The 15,527-nt window shown below is 34.5% G+C and overlaps 1 pseudogene across 11 annotated transcripts in view; it reads right to left on the bottom strand.

The window, feature by feature from the left end:
• The window catches only part of LOC118194988 (toll-like receptor Tollo pseudogene), a 549,242-nt pseudogene that overhangs the window by 195,153 nt on the left and 338,562 nt on the right, over positions 1-15,527 (bottom strand). For all 11 annotated transcript variants that reach the window (XR_015039118.1, XR_015039121.1, XR_015039127.1 and 8 more), the window contains one exon: positions 7,760-7,851. The product of XR_015039118.1 is annotated as a toll-like receptor Tollo pseudogene, transcript variant X1 (transcript). The remainder of the gene's footprint in view (positions 1-7,759; positions 7,852-15,527) is intronic.

The following is a 15,527-nucleotide window of genomic DNA, read 5'->3' as shown; positions in this document are numbered from 1 at the left end:
TAGGTCATTCGTATACACAGTCGTCAAATCAACTGCAAATGTACCGTAAATCTTCTTGGAAAATATTTTGCTCCACTTTAAATAACTATTTGGGCAGCTACAATCTTTTAGACGATTTGGTGCGTTATGTCTTCGTATAAGTGGGTATATAAAATAACAAATGACAAAGAAAAGCTATAAAAAGAAATACAATCGATTCTAAGCACATTGAAAATACATTTTCCGCTCCCTGACCACATTCTTTGATACTAGTCAAGAGAGATTCCCTGCTGATTTCTCCTTTTAGATAACACTATCCCCCTCCGACGGGTTGAATTCTCTGACCAGAAGATTTTGAAGAAAGCGACTTCAATATGCCCTCTTCGCATCGAACATTGTACCTCATGAAGGAAGCGATTGAACCCTATGCAATGACAAAGCATGCTGCGACAAGAGAAGCTTGTTTAGCTGTATATTAAAACGTAGTAAATCTAGGTAAGTAGTGTTCGTTTTTATGTTTTTATGTTCGTTTTTAATTTTTTTTTTTTATTTTTTTTATTTTCAGCAACATTATACATAACATACATATTATATATATATATATATATCAGATCGTTACTATGTTACGGTTATTCAAATCTAAGTAATTATTTGAAAGTTCTTAAATACAACTAAATGGTACAAGTTAAACTTAACATATCTTAGATATGTTCAAAGTAGTTTCTTCCAACATCAGTGCATTTTGCAGACGAATTTTTCAAAGATAAATGCTTCAAACTATCTATTTCTTGGAATAGATAAAATTATATTCGCTTATTGCATTATCAGCTTCCTCTTGGGAATGAAAACGACGGTCAAGTAACATTTGTTTAAGATTAAAAAATAACCAAAGATCAAACATAGCAAGATCAAGAGAACATAGTGGATATTCTGTAACTCTGATGTGGTTTTGTTCAAGAAATGTAGTCAGTCTTGCTGAATGAGAAGATGCATTACAATAGTGAAGCGTGAGTCAGCTAACATTCATTTGTCAAAGAACTTATGATAGGCACATAAGGGTGTACCAGTTAGCTGTAGCTGTCTTTGGTCCCTCTAACTTGAAAGCTTTGACCAGTGCTGCAATTAAGAAGAAAACGGCATATATTACTTTTTTAGTTAGAGATCATCTTGAAAGACTATTTTGAACTGTGTATTATCCTTCAATGCTTTATTTCCTTAACGGTTAGAATATCCCAAAACAGTATGTATGTTTCATTATCAGTTGTGATTTTAGAAATATTACGATGTCCATCATCATTAAGTAATTTTAGGGTTTCTTTATTGATTCTGGCACGCTCCGGCTAATATTCTGTTAACATATAATTTTTTTATATGCATTTTCTTCTTTCTAATTTTATGTAAAGCTGAGGATCCAGTATTAATTTCATTCTTTATTATTTTGTAGAGATTATCACTGATTGACTTTTTTTAATATGAAGAACATATATTCTGGGAAAGTTGACAAAGGTCTTCCTGCGTGTTCTTCATCCAACAGAGAATTACGACCTCTGCGAAATTCTTTAAACCATCTGAATACAGTGGCATGAGATTTTCATGTGCTAACTGTAGCTATTGAGGGCATTCTTCTTGATTTAGTCCTCTTTTAAAGTCATAGAAAATCATAGCAGGATAATGCTGTCGAGTCAGCTTCATTTCTCTTACTTTCAAAAGTTATTCTACAACATATAAACAGCAATTGTTGCCACAAATTATCATCCGGAGATATTAAAGTGTGCAAATTTAAACATTTAAGAAACAATTGCTTCATTAGCGTTTACTGTTTGCCCTTGTCTAAAAAATTTGCGAGTTCTTTACATATTTCTTCAAGTTCCGAAAGGATTTTCTTTTTAATTATTGAGGAAAGCGACCATTTGATATATTTCGTTTCTAACGAGTCTCGAAGATAGAGTTCACTTCTTATCTTACGAAATAAAAAAAATTAGCATATAAAAATACAGAAAATTTAGTCCTTTTATGTATACGTAACGTACATGAAAATAAAGAAATCATTAAGCTCACTGTACTTACCAGCGTAATTATTATTATTATTATTATTATTATCATTATTATTGTCATTAACACACTGATATTTAGAAATCTATTTCTGTTACAGAAAAGAAACATTAGTTTTGGAAGCAATTTGGAAGTGCGATTTCCCCCCCTTATGGTTCAACATATCAGAAATATGGAACGGTATTAGAGGTCACCCTGATCGGTTCTGTAGTTAGTGTTCCTGGCTGACGATTCATTGAGCACTGATTCGAATTCCTGAGAAGGCTTGGATGTTTGTAAGCGTATAGTACCTTTTAGGCATGGAGGCATTGAAACACAAATCGGCCCAAACGTTCTCTCGGGGGGAGGTTGGTACTGGAAGACTCTTGGACACGTTCTCAGAAGGGATTCTCCTTCAAATCGGGACTGAACTGTGTAAAATCGTACTAATATCATAAGGTGCCTAAAGTCGTTGCCAGTGTCATTTCTATTTCTGTGCTACTCGCCTAGATACAATTTGTGGACTTGATCTAATGTTATTGTCATCCAAGTGAGATAAGTTACAGCAACGTAATTTTAAAGAAAGGAATTTCAAATATCTTCTTTCACCTAAAAGGCCTCTAAAAGTAAGAAGATCTATTATTACTTACATAAATTTCATAAAATATTGACTGAAATCTGGATAAAGTAACAATGCATTAATTTATGATACCAAATTGACAATTTTATGTTATTTAACTGCAAAAGGTCCAGGCATGTGTTCAGGAAAAAAGCGTAAATACTCTTAGAGTTTTAAAGCATTTTTCTGAATATTTAAACAACTGTATTAAACAACTCGCTTCTAGAGACATATCAGATAACTTTAGGCATCAATTAAGATGAAATCCCCCAAAATATAATTGCAAATGGTATTAATCATTAAGAACTATTGAAAAATACCAATTTCTTTCATCATCTTCAAATTTTGCAGCTGAAATTTTTAATAGGTCACATAATTTGCTTGTAATACATTCATTTTTAAGAGATATAATCTTAAAAGAGAAAGCATGTTTGAATTTGGAAAAGCTATGTCTCGAGATTCTTTGAGAAACTTTGATCATTATGAGATTCATATCGCTGCCGAGTGCCAGCAGATTTAACCATTTAATTGAACGTTGATGGTATAATAATTATACAATAATCACTTAGTAAGAATTGTAAAACAAATGTAAAAAAAGCCAATGACTTCATCATCCATTATGAAATTAAGAGGAGAGTGCAATGGAAACAACACATTCTTTCTTAATCAGCATCATGATATTAAATACCTGCATTTATGAACGTTAACGTCTGAAAAAATTTAAAACACATTAATTTTAAGGATAGATATTTATTTATATTGAAAACTAAGAAACACTAAGAAGCAGTTAAATTTAATAATTAAAAAGCTTTCACACAGCTTTCTTGTAACTTCTGTAATAAAAAATACACTACGCAATTAAAGGTCGGTTTCTAAGCTAGGGTCAGAGTTTCCGAAAAAGAACTGCGGTTTCCGTACATTTACTCGAGTTTATCGAATTTTGCAGCAACTTGACAGATGGAGTTCACCTTTAAAGGGTCTTTAATTTCATTTCACTCGTAGGCTCTTTCGATTAAAACATAACTGAATTACGAAACTCAAAGAAAAGGAACTTGCGTCCCGAAGGGGCATGAGAAAGTCCAATGAAATTATCGAGAAAGTCAGACAAGTAACATGAGGAAGTCTTAATATGTTGTCTGAATTATTTCACGGTGTTTAAAGTTAATTCATAGCAGTAACGAATGCAGAGCAATAATTTAGGTAGACAATGTCAATGTTTAGTAATGCCACCAGAGAACTAAAATCGTGTTGTGCCAGTATTTATTTCAGAAAATTTCCACTGTTGTGGATTATGGGAAATTGTTATCCTATAAACCTCACAAATGATCCATTAGACCATGATTACTGTATTAGCAATTAACAGAATTGAAAATAAGGACTTCTTTAAAAAAGTATAAAGTATTTCTTTAAAAAATAAAATAAAAAAGGAAAGTTTTAAACATTTATTTATTTATTTAAATTTTATCGGTTTTTTACGTTTCTTGCCAATGAATCTATGTTGCTTTCAAAACGATCTTTTCTATACCCGAAAGCTTGTTTACTATTAAATGTTTAGATATCTTTTGAAGGTTTAATACTCATTTAACGAAAATATGTAAGAAAATGTGAAGTCAGAAGAAAAAAAAAAAAAAAAAAAAAAAAACACTGATTAAAATGATAGTCATAGTGATCCAGTGTTGACTCGCTTTCTTGCTTTGAGTATAGAAAATGTAAATTTTCTGAAGGGAAGTAAATATTTATAATTTTACATTAAGGTAAATGTAGAGCAACAGAAACTGATCCAATAATAAGCCTTCTGAGCAATGTCCATTGCCAATATATTTAACTTTTCCATTACATAGTTTAAGACATTTTTAAAATTTATCTTAGCAAAGCACAAGAAAGCTATTTTCGTGAAAGGCTCTCTAAGGTAAATTGGCTTGTGTTCATATCCTAAATGGGGAAAAGTATGAAAATGCCCATGCAGTAAGCCTATTTGGAGGGACAGTGCGGTATTAGGTGATACTACAAATGGATATATGAAAACAAAAATTAAACTAAGCTGTCAGCTAAGGTGTTTTGCATAAAAATAATGGCTTTGTTTTACTGCACAACTAACGTAGCATTCAATACAAAGACAAAATCTAACCCTAAATCATTTGTAGAGTCATTAGGTTATCTTTGAAGCAGGAGTACATGAAAATGAGCAATGCCCTCGACGGAGCTCGAGCCTGCACCTCTCGAATATGTGCCGAGTGTGCTACCATCACACTACGAAGGCATGCTGGATGGAGGGAGAAAATGCCATATACTCCCCCTTTTAAAAGGCGACTGGGGTTTAGGGGACTCTCTCCAAATTCTCGTGGTGACGAACTATTATCCACCATTTTTTAGTTCGGGCGCCACTGTAGAGTCATTAGGTTAATTTTGAAGCAAGCGACATGAAAAATGAACAACGCCCTCGTCGAGATTTGATCCTGGACCTCTCGAATACCGACCGAGTGTGCTACCTTTACACCACGAAGGCATGCTGGAAGGAAGGAGAAAATAACTCATACATTTAATGAATTAATTAAACGCAAAAACGCAAACTGGATCATGGAATAGGCTTTACTTTTCCAAGTGCAAGTTACAATTTAACACATTCGTAATGATGATTCAGTATGATTTGAGACACATGATCAATGTAGAGTGGTACTAATACATCTTTCTTTCATTCTGCTGTCCGGATGACCCCTGCCTGCCCTAACTAGCATCACCGAAATAGGAAGTCGTAGAAACGATCCACAGTTTGAATTCGTTTACAGTTACAAAATACACTCTTAGACAAAAAAAGAAAAAAAAAAAAAAAAAAAGCGACGCACCGGGAAGATATAAAGCAAATTGGACACAAATTGATATGCATACAGGTTTCGACGTAAAATGCAAAATTTTACATTTTGGCTGCCAATTAATGAACAGTTGTGGCTACAGCGTATCTGATCTGCGCAGCTGGCAGGATATTTAAGAGGAGAAATTACGATTCCAGGTCATAAATTCTTTACGAATTTCATTCCGTGTATTCTGGTAGACAGTAACTATGCCTCGCATACAAGTGCGCGAATGATATACGCAGATGTCAGAATTTGAGAGAGGTCGTGTAGTTGGGATCAAAGAACCCAATTGGTCTTATAGGCGAATAGCTCAACATTTGAACAGGTGCGATGCCACTATTAGACGATGTTGGCAGGAATGGGTGAACCATGACCGCACACAGCGTCAAGAAGGAAACAGTAGGCCTAGAGAAACGACAGAACGTGAAGACCAAGCAATCGTCAGAGCGGCACTCACAACACCAGATGCATCATTATCATCGATTGTACGTGCAACTAGTGCTTCAGTGACCGCAAGAACCATTCATAGACGGTTCACAGAAAGGGGGCTGAGGTCACGGCGCCCCTTGCGCCGACTACTTCTGTACAACGTCAAGCCCGTTTGCAGTGGTGTCGGGCTCATTCGCACTGGAATAGAATAGTCTTCAGTGATGAGTCCCGCTTTGAACTGAGCCCCGATGACCAGCGAAAGCGAGTGTGGAGACGCCCCGGAGAGCGGTGTGATACTAACCTGACTGTTTTCCGGCAGGCAGGCTGACAACCAGGAGTGATGGTCTGAGGTGCCATTTCATTTCATAGCAGGATCCCTTTGGTTGTCATCCTTCGCAACCTTACAGCACAGCGGTACGTCGACGAAGTTTTAAGGCCCGTTGTGTTGCTCTTCATGTCACGCCACCCTGGGCTTACATTTCAGCAAGATAATGCCCGCCCCCACACTGCACATGTTTCTACTGCTTGCCGAACATTACCTTGGCCAGCAAGGTCACCGGATCTCTCTCCTATTGAGCACGTTCGAAGCATTACGGGCAGAGCCCTTCAACCAGCTCGGGATGTTGACGATCTAACGCGCCAGTTGGACAGAATTTGGCACGATATCCCTCAGGAGATCATCCGTAATTTCTATCAATCGATGCCAAGCCGACATAAGGTTGCATAAGGACCAGAGGTGGACAAACGCGTTACTGACTTTTTCACTTTGTGAAGCTCTATCATTTCAATAAACTATCCAATTTTTCTCAGACTATAATCATTTGTTTTTCTGTACATGTACATTATTTCTACCGATTTTCGTCCCATTCGGATAACTCCTTCTTCGTGCGTCGTTTTTTGGTCTAAGAGCGTATATAATTTAGAGAAAATTACTGGTTATTAAAAAAAGAACCATAGCGCAATTTAGGCTTCAAATTGGAACGGTGTCTCAAAAATAAACTTTGTTCGCTACGACACAACCCATGTTGAACGGTACCAAGAACTCGCTGTTTAGTCATGCTATGGCTCTTGCAGAGTGCCAACTAAGCTCCCTCCTCTTATTCTGCAATTTAATTCATTAAAACAATTATAAAAACCTTCCAAACTTTAGAACAAAAATATAGCCAAAAGGGTTGGGGTATTTTTAAGTAAATACGGTACTTCGTATAATGACAAAGTAAAACCTTCCTCAGACGAATATCTTGAACACACTCTATCCAGTTATTTTGCCTCCATATTGCACACATATATTGTCTTATACATAGTCATTATCCTTAGAACTTTACTATCTGACTGAAACGTTGATGTATGATACATAATTTATTTTCCGCATCAAAAAAGCCATTCTCAGAAGGATGTCTTGAATACATTCCTTGTGATCGCAAGCACATCTATCAATGTATTGGCATTCAAGAAAGACTTAATGGTCTCAAAATTGGTTCAAGTATTATACTGTCATTTTCCGCTAATGAATATATTCGAAAAGGTTAGCGTTAAATTTTATTATCTAAGCACTGTGTATTTTAATAATTAATTTAAATTCAATAATAATATTTATTATCAAAATTTCATGCAAAATCAGTTAAAATAATTTATTGTTATTTAAAACTGCACTCTACTTTTCTGTAGCAATTGTGAATAGCACAAATAAAAATTATGTAATTACAATATTAGCACAAAAAATATATAACAAATTCTAGGGGTTTAGAAAAGATATTTTTGTCTTTTGACGTTTAAACTTTTTTTTTTTTTTTTTTTGTATTCTTAAAAATTAATGACAAATAAATTTGTAACATGAAAGCGGGCTCACCTCCTCCTTTCCTCTTTTGCAACAGCTTTGAGGATGCCAACACACCAGCTGTTTAGTTGATAGTTGAATACTCCCTTTAGTGTCCAATGTCTCTGTATAGAGAAACAACTAATATTACTATTTTATAAAAATCCATTTGAAGTTAATGCAATTATCATTACAATGAAAATAATGAGATTAGAAAACTACACTGTTCAAAACAGTTGGGGGATACTACGATTTTGGATAAAAACTGCGGATATGTTTTGGTGACTTATATATGATGTATAGGAGTTGTAAGATTAGGGAAGAGAAAAAAGAAGAAAACGAACAAAATAATTAAATGTTGTTGAAAATATTTTTCAATAAACTAAAAATGCATAATTTGTTTGTATTATACAAATAAATAAATAAAAAGTATATATATAATTCCTGGAATACAAATGAGTTTCAATCAAGGGTATAGTTTCCCCCGACCGAAAGCAATGTCGCAAACTTATGAAGTTTGGAATAAATTGAGATTATCAATGAGGGAATCCCACTCCCGTACAAGAGAGCTTTCAAACTGCTGAATTGTTTCTGGAGGTGATAAGCGTCTAGTTACATTTCTCCCTAGAATGTCCCAATCATGTTCTATTGGGCTGATAATTTCGCAAAAATACTGGCCAATCTATTCGAAGGATTCTTTCGCCCAAAAGAAATTTTCCACAAGCAGCGTACAATGTGGCCTAGCATTATCATGCATGAGAATGAATTTAAATTCCGATTGCTGCAGCGTAAAGGAACAAAATATGTCTGAGGCGCTGAGACGTTAGTATTCCATTCCTGATAATGTGCGGGTAGGTGCGACCATTGATAGAAATCCCGGCCCAGACCATTATTCCGCCTCCGCCAAATCGAAAACTTCCATTGCACAAATGCAGGTGTACCAGGTTCTCTCCAGATGAGAATTCGCCTATTGTCAGCTTATCATTAAAGCGAGACTCATCCGAGAAGAGCACGTTGCTCTACGTATCTCGGCACCATCTGATATGCTTGCTCCTCTGCCCACCTTTGCGGGCAGCAAGGTGGCCCTGTGTCAAAGAAACACAAACCATAGGTCTGCCAGCATACAAACTTACATGGCGGAGTCAGTTACGAACAATTTGAGGCGAAACTCTAGTATTAGTAGCCCTCTGAAGGTGCTGTTGCAAGAAGGTGGCATTCATAGCGCGGTTTGTTCTGGCCGTTAGTGTTAGACACCGATCCTCATTTTGTGTTGTTGCAGGTGTCCGGCTTTGTCCCGATCTTCGGCGAACATTTCCAGTTTCCAAAAAACCGACTCGTCTGGAAATGTAACTTTGAGAAGCTACTAACGTTTCCGCTGGAACGGATTGCGTTTGACCTACCTTTAAACGACCGATGGCCCTCCAGTCTACCGATTCAGCTAAGTCATTTTTCTGAGACATAGTATTCACTGTTACCAAAGCATTCAACTCGTGTGAGTTGTTTTAAATCTCCTCTTACAAAAGGAATGCTGCAGGTCGCTTTTCGCTCCTTACCTAAAAATGGATAGTTTTTGAAGTCAGAGACAAAATTTGCATATTCCTAACTTTGTAAACGTTGTAATTCTCCTTTTAAACCTCTTCTATTTCATTTTTGTTAAAAAAGTCGCCCATTATATGGTTATTTCATACCGAATTCATAATATCTCTTAATTGTTTTGAGCAGTGTATTATTGGCATATGCGATCAAGGTAGACAAGAAAATCAGAAAGCCATTACCTAGCCTAGACAAAATTAAAGAAATAAAACAAAATGTTCACTCATTTTGCATTTATACAGTTCCTACGATAAATTGTGAAATATAATTCTTCCACTCAATGAAAAATTTGGCACATTTTTAATTTTTTACAATAAGCAAAGGGCCGTTTCATTGTGATCGCAGATATGCATGCTGACTTGAACTATGAGTTATGCATCATGAAGATCTAAAAAAAAAAAAAAAAAAAAAAAAAAGGAAACGATCTCTACGTGAAGATTTCTAAAACAAAATGAACGTATAACAATAACGAGCGAAAGACAGAAGTTTATAGTTTTGAATGAGATAATGAATGTTACTTGAAGCGATATGTAGTTAATTTACAAAATTTATAAATCAGTATACATACGCAGTTGATTGAACATGCATGTTTGATTAAAACCTATTGATTTATCCAATTCATCTGTTTATATGGTTAGTATAATGAAAATGAGGTAATTTCAATTTAGCGTTTTCTAATTTTTTGCGAAGTAATTTTAATTATCTTTGTTAATAACACCTTAAAAATATGGATTTCGTACCCAACTAAATCACAATAAAAATGCTGTTATTCAAATGGCCAGACAGTTGCAATTTAATGCAATTATTGAGAAGGGTCTACACCCGCCGGTGATTTAGCTGTCTCATCACAAAGAGACCAAGGTGCATCACAGGGTGTGGCAAATGTTATACGCCCGAGAATGGGGAAGTTCCGTATCAGTTTTCATGGAAAATTCTCCGACTGAATCCGAGTTTCAGCCGGATTCAGTTGGGAATTTTCCGACTTGCCGAGTATTTTAAATGCATCATGCTGCAAAGAAACTTATAAACATCTAAGCCTTCACCTGAATTCGAAAGGTATGACAGCCAGGATTGCTAACTATTATATCGGCGAAAAATATGAATTTAGTATCTATAACAGAAGCACGCTAACATGATGTTAAAAAATATGGAAAATTCAAATTCAGATTAGTATTAATTTTAGAGTTCAAATTTACATTACAGAATTTTGTATAAAATCTCAAACAGATTTGTTGTTTTCGTGGGGGGGGGAACTCCTTAAAAAGAACTTGAACTATAAAATAACTTCCTTATATCCCTCTGTAGGGAAAAAGACGAAAGCTTTTCTAAAACTGAAGTACCAGTTAAATTTAAAATTGAAATCAATATGTTTTAAAATTACTTTCAAATTTTTCCCTCTCTGAAGCATATATAAAATCCAGTGCTTTTGCATCCAAGTCTTCCTTAAGAACATGTCTAATTTCTATAATTGCTCCGAAATTTCCTTTCGTGTTTTGCAGCCACGTTTTGTATGGTAATTTACAGCCACATTGCACTACAGAACTACTCGAAATGTAGTATTATGAAAGAATGTATTGAAAATTTTCCTCAAATACCCGTCCAATGCAGGTCATAACTATCTGCAGACTTCTGCGGAGGCGTTAAATGGCCATTTGAATGTCAGACATTGCGAATGTGAAATTTCTTCTAAAGTTAAACCCTTTATTTGTGTGTATGCACGGAATAATTTAAGTGACAGTTTTCTGAAGAGTAATTAGCCGTGACAACAAAATTTTGGAGAACAGGTGAGTCAAACATTCCCGTCGACATATATTTTGCACATATGTTTGCCCACGGATTTAAATTCTGAAGCGGCGTTTTAGTTCTTATGGGTGTAGCGGAACGTTTTTTACGTACGAAAGATTGTTGCAGTAGTCATAAATTTGGCGTATTTAAAAAAAAGACACGAAAAAAAGTTTTCTTTAAAAAGTACACGAAAATCAAACTGCATGCTGTAAGTTAATTCTATGTCAGAAATTTTAACAAAAATAATTTACATCTAGCCCGTTTAGAAGTTTGTTCGGCGTGTTATTTTACCTTAATTATCTAGTCCATTGTTAAATGCACTTAAAGCAATTTCCAGACATTTCATTCAAGGTTTAAAAAACGTTGAGAGTATTTTATTTCAAAACATATTAATTTTTGAGGCCCTTTTTCACTGAATTCTGACATTGCTTCTAGTTTTAGATTTTGCAACATAGAGCTTAGCATAATCTGTTCATTTTTCTACATGCACATGGCGATACAACCGTCTGATAGTTAAATTAATTCACTGTTATTTTATATATCATCTTTATCTTATATGTTATTTTATATATCACTGTTAATTTATGATTATAGCTCCTTTGTTCAGTTTTTATTAATAACTTCCTTAATTCTACTAACGCTGAAAATTTCATCGAACACCTTTGAACATAATTACCAAAGTAATATTTTTTCTTTAATTAAGTGTTAAATAAAAGGGGTTAAGAATTTACTGATTGGAAACTTTGTTAAAATGTTAATGCAAAAATTATAATCCTTTTGAAGAAAAAAAAATTTTTTTTCTTATCATTAAAACTGCTTTTATACATACATCGCCTTCGAGTAAGACGATTTACTTTCTTAAATATCGATCAGAGATACGTACTTTCAAGAGTAAAGTCTTTTAAAATACAGCAAAGATTTTTTATGTAAAGATACAACGACGCTGGATGAAAGCTTCTGTTAAGAAACAGCAATCTAAATTTTTACATAAAGACACATAGAGCAAAACATTCGTTGTATTACACCGCATTATACCGAATTTATTCGTTGTATTTAATAGGAAAATACAGTAGTATCTCCGTATATCTTCGCTTTGAAATACGTTCAACTTGGTATATGTCCTTCTCGGACGCGAAAATTTATGTTTGGTATACGATTCGAATTCGATGAATTATTCGCGCACTCCATTTGTTTACCTCTTTAAAGACAATGCTACAATAGCCTATGAAAAGCAGTATGTCAGTACGCTTATTGACACTATTCAGTAAACAAACCGCACTGTAACACTGAATTTCTAAGTGATTTTTTTTTCGTGTAAATATTTTGTAAATTCATTATCAACGAGTTTTATGAAAATTAATGAAAAAAAGCACCGAAAAAAATTCTTGGGAACAGACACCCAGAGCAAAATATTTGTTATATTTCAAACAGTTAAAATTTAAAATTTCTGTACATTTACATGCAAATTTCTCTGAAACATAATAAATAGTTTTTAGGAATCAAACTACAAATTTAATGACGAATGCAGTTATACACTAGATAGACAGGTTATCACACATTTCTGCGCATCAGTCGAGAAATTTTAGCAAATTTGAGTGGATGTGGCCTTGACACTCGTTCTCAGCTTATTTCATAGATCAATCTGAGTTAAATGACTAATTACTCGCACTTTTCGTGAATTTAGCTCGCTTTATAAATGAATTGGATTGGATTAAGGCAAAGCAATCGAGGTTTATCTACCTAAAAAGAGTGTTGCCACGGTGGAGGACTTCTTACAGGAAGCTAGCTCATATTCACGTTACAAGCGAGAATAAAAACTAAAACTCCCATATAACCAGCCCGTTCACAGGGATTTGAACCTATATCGAAAGTTAAATGTTGAGTAACTTTACCATTGTATCGCTGATGGACAGCTTTATGAGTGATCTTTATGAGCGCGTCAAAATTTTATCGCTCGGTTTCTACACAGATCGATTTATATTCGGAAATGTAAGGTTATCTTTAAAAAAGCAACTTTTGTTTTGCAGCATATAAAATCATCATATCCAATGTTAAAGGTGCTAAGGATTTCCTGTACTTTCAGAATTCTACTACTCTTCTCAAAATTTTAGACTTATATTACTTTGCTAATAATTCCAGAATTCTACTGTAACAATGCCTTTGGGTACAATAGCCAGAAACGCACATTTTCAACAACAGTATAAAAATATCTACACGGATTATTAGGCTTTCGGGAGCAAGAAACTCGAAAAATCAACTATGATCTCACGAGATTCGAATTACGAATCTCTCACTTTTAGTTGGATTTACTAAATACCTGTACGCCAAGAGAGTACGCACATAAAAGCAATAATTCCATAGTTCTTCCCTCACCGAAAGGCGTCTGGCAAAGAAGGCTGAACTAGCCAGGTTCAAATCCCTGTGGAAGGATTTAAGAGAATGTGTGTACAAGAATATCCTGCATAAAAATTTTCATGACTTTTTCTCTACGTGTACTGTGAATATGAGCCAGTTTCCGTCACAGAGTTTTCCACGAAGTCATACCTCTCCTTAGGTAGATAACTGCAGTGTGCTTTGCTATCGTCTAATAAACCAACGCCCCCTCTCTCCTCTTAAAGGAAGACTGGAAAGTAGGTACATATTCATCTTTGACCACATTCAAGTGGTAAATAGTTACCATCCACCACATTAAAAAAGTTTTGAAGTACGAAAACACGAATATTAAACTAACCGGTTTTAACTATCCGGTCATTTATACGACAACAGAAAGCGTGGGGAAATGCGATAGTTTGTTACACATCTATTTACCGGGTTAGATAGGCTGCTTTGAATGATAAATAACAATCAATAACTATAATCTCATAATTTTAATTTACGTTTTTTAAGAAAAAGAAAATAATCATACCGAGAAAACACAGAAAAAATTTCACAACTCTACTCAGTTACAAAACAATAAAATAAACAAATTTCATTGATGAAAATTTTCAGGTATCCAGATTGATATAACCGTTTTAATTTTCCTAGCAGGAACAATAAAACAAAAATTAATGTATTGAACAAATATACTGCATTTTTCGAGATGTCTGAATTTAATAAAATGAACGATTAGACATACACCTCTCTGAAAGCGTTCAAGAAGCCATAACCGAAAAATTCAAAATCAACTGTTCAGGTTTGTTGACAGATTGGATATGAAATTCTACACTACGAAACTTTTCAAAGGAAGAAAGTGACTTTGAAGTTCGAAAATCCACAAACATCTAAACTGGTGATATTTTGAATCCCATACAAAAGATAATGACTTCTGGAACCATGTCAACAAAACTGAGAAATGCTTTTCTTCAAAGAAGTCTGGAAAAGTCATGTGCAGAATCTTCTTAGCAAACTTATATGACAAAATATTTTCTTTGAAGGAATTGTTACGAGTTTATATTTGGCTAAATCTACATTTTTCGTAACATTTTCATTATTTCGGAAAGTCTACTTTTGCCTACGGGTAAAAAATATAGCTTTGATGGACATAATTGAAAATTCTTACGCAAATTAAATATTTTATTAGCAATAGACTTTTTGTAATTTTTTTCCAATAACAGGGTTAATTTTCGTTTATTTTCGGAGGCTAAATTGTTTTATGACATGATATAAGTATAACGGTACAGAAAAATTCCTTTGACTTTTTATACTACGGTAAATTTTTTGCTTTTCGGATCTGTTCTGAGAACGTAAGAGTTTCTACTGAAACTATTTCATTTCATTTCATTTTAAGAGGCCTAGCAATTATTCCCTGGTTAGTTATTCAAGCGTGGCAAAAACATATCATGAAAACGCATTTAAAAATGCAACCATGAAAATAAAATAAGGTTTTTACCTAAAAGAATTCTATGTCGATTAGATTCAGTTACTTACTGTGGTGTTGCAGACAAAAGCGATCTGTATCAGCCTGTTATTTTTCCTAGGCACTTCCGTGCAGCTAAGCGATAAAGTTGCTGAACACTGGTATTTCGACCTGTGTTCGATTTCAGGCCAATGGTCTGGCTGCATGAGTGTTTTCTTTGCTTTTCCCATGTGTGGCGTGGGTACGAGCCCATTTGCTTTAAAATGGTCTTCTACGAAAGGCACCCCTGCTCTTAGGTAGATAACCCTACAGTGCTTTGACAGAATAAAATAAACCAAACCAACGACGCCACTTTTGTAGGAAATATAGTTCAATATAAGATGTCCTTTGATTGTCATGTGCACACTTAGCTGTGACGACACACAAGCAAAACTGATCGGACTTGTCACAGTAGCGAAAGTTTAACTAATATTCAATAAATACATGTCATATAGCTAGCTTGTCATTGCCCTCGAAAGTTTAGTAGCCATAATTTGTAGAATACTATTTCACAATCAACTGCTTTGTTATTTAGAAGTTATTTTGTTG

The sequence above is a fragment of the Stegodyphus dumicola genome, chromosome X2 (assembly GCF_044657685.1).
Source record: "Stegodyphus dumicola isolate Sdum_Otavi_A_Nest chromosome X2, ASM4465768v1".
Taxonomy (NCBI): Eukaryota; Metazoa; Arthropoda; class Arachnida; order Araneae; family Eresidae; genus Stegodyphus; species Stegodyphus dumicola.
The sequence above is the reverse complement of the archived record's forward strand: the minus strand, read 5'-3'. Positions and strand labels throughout refer to the sequence as shown.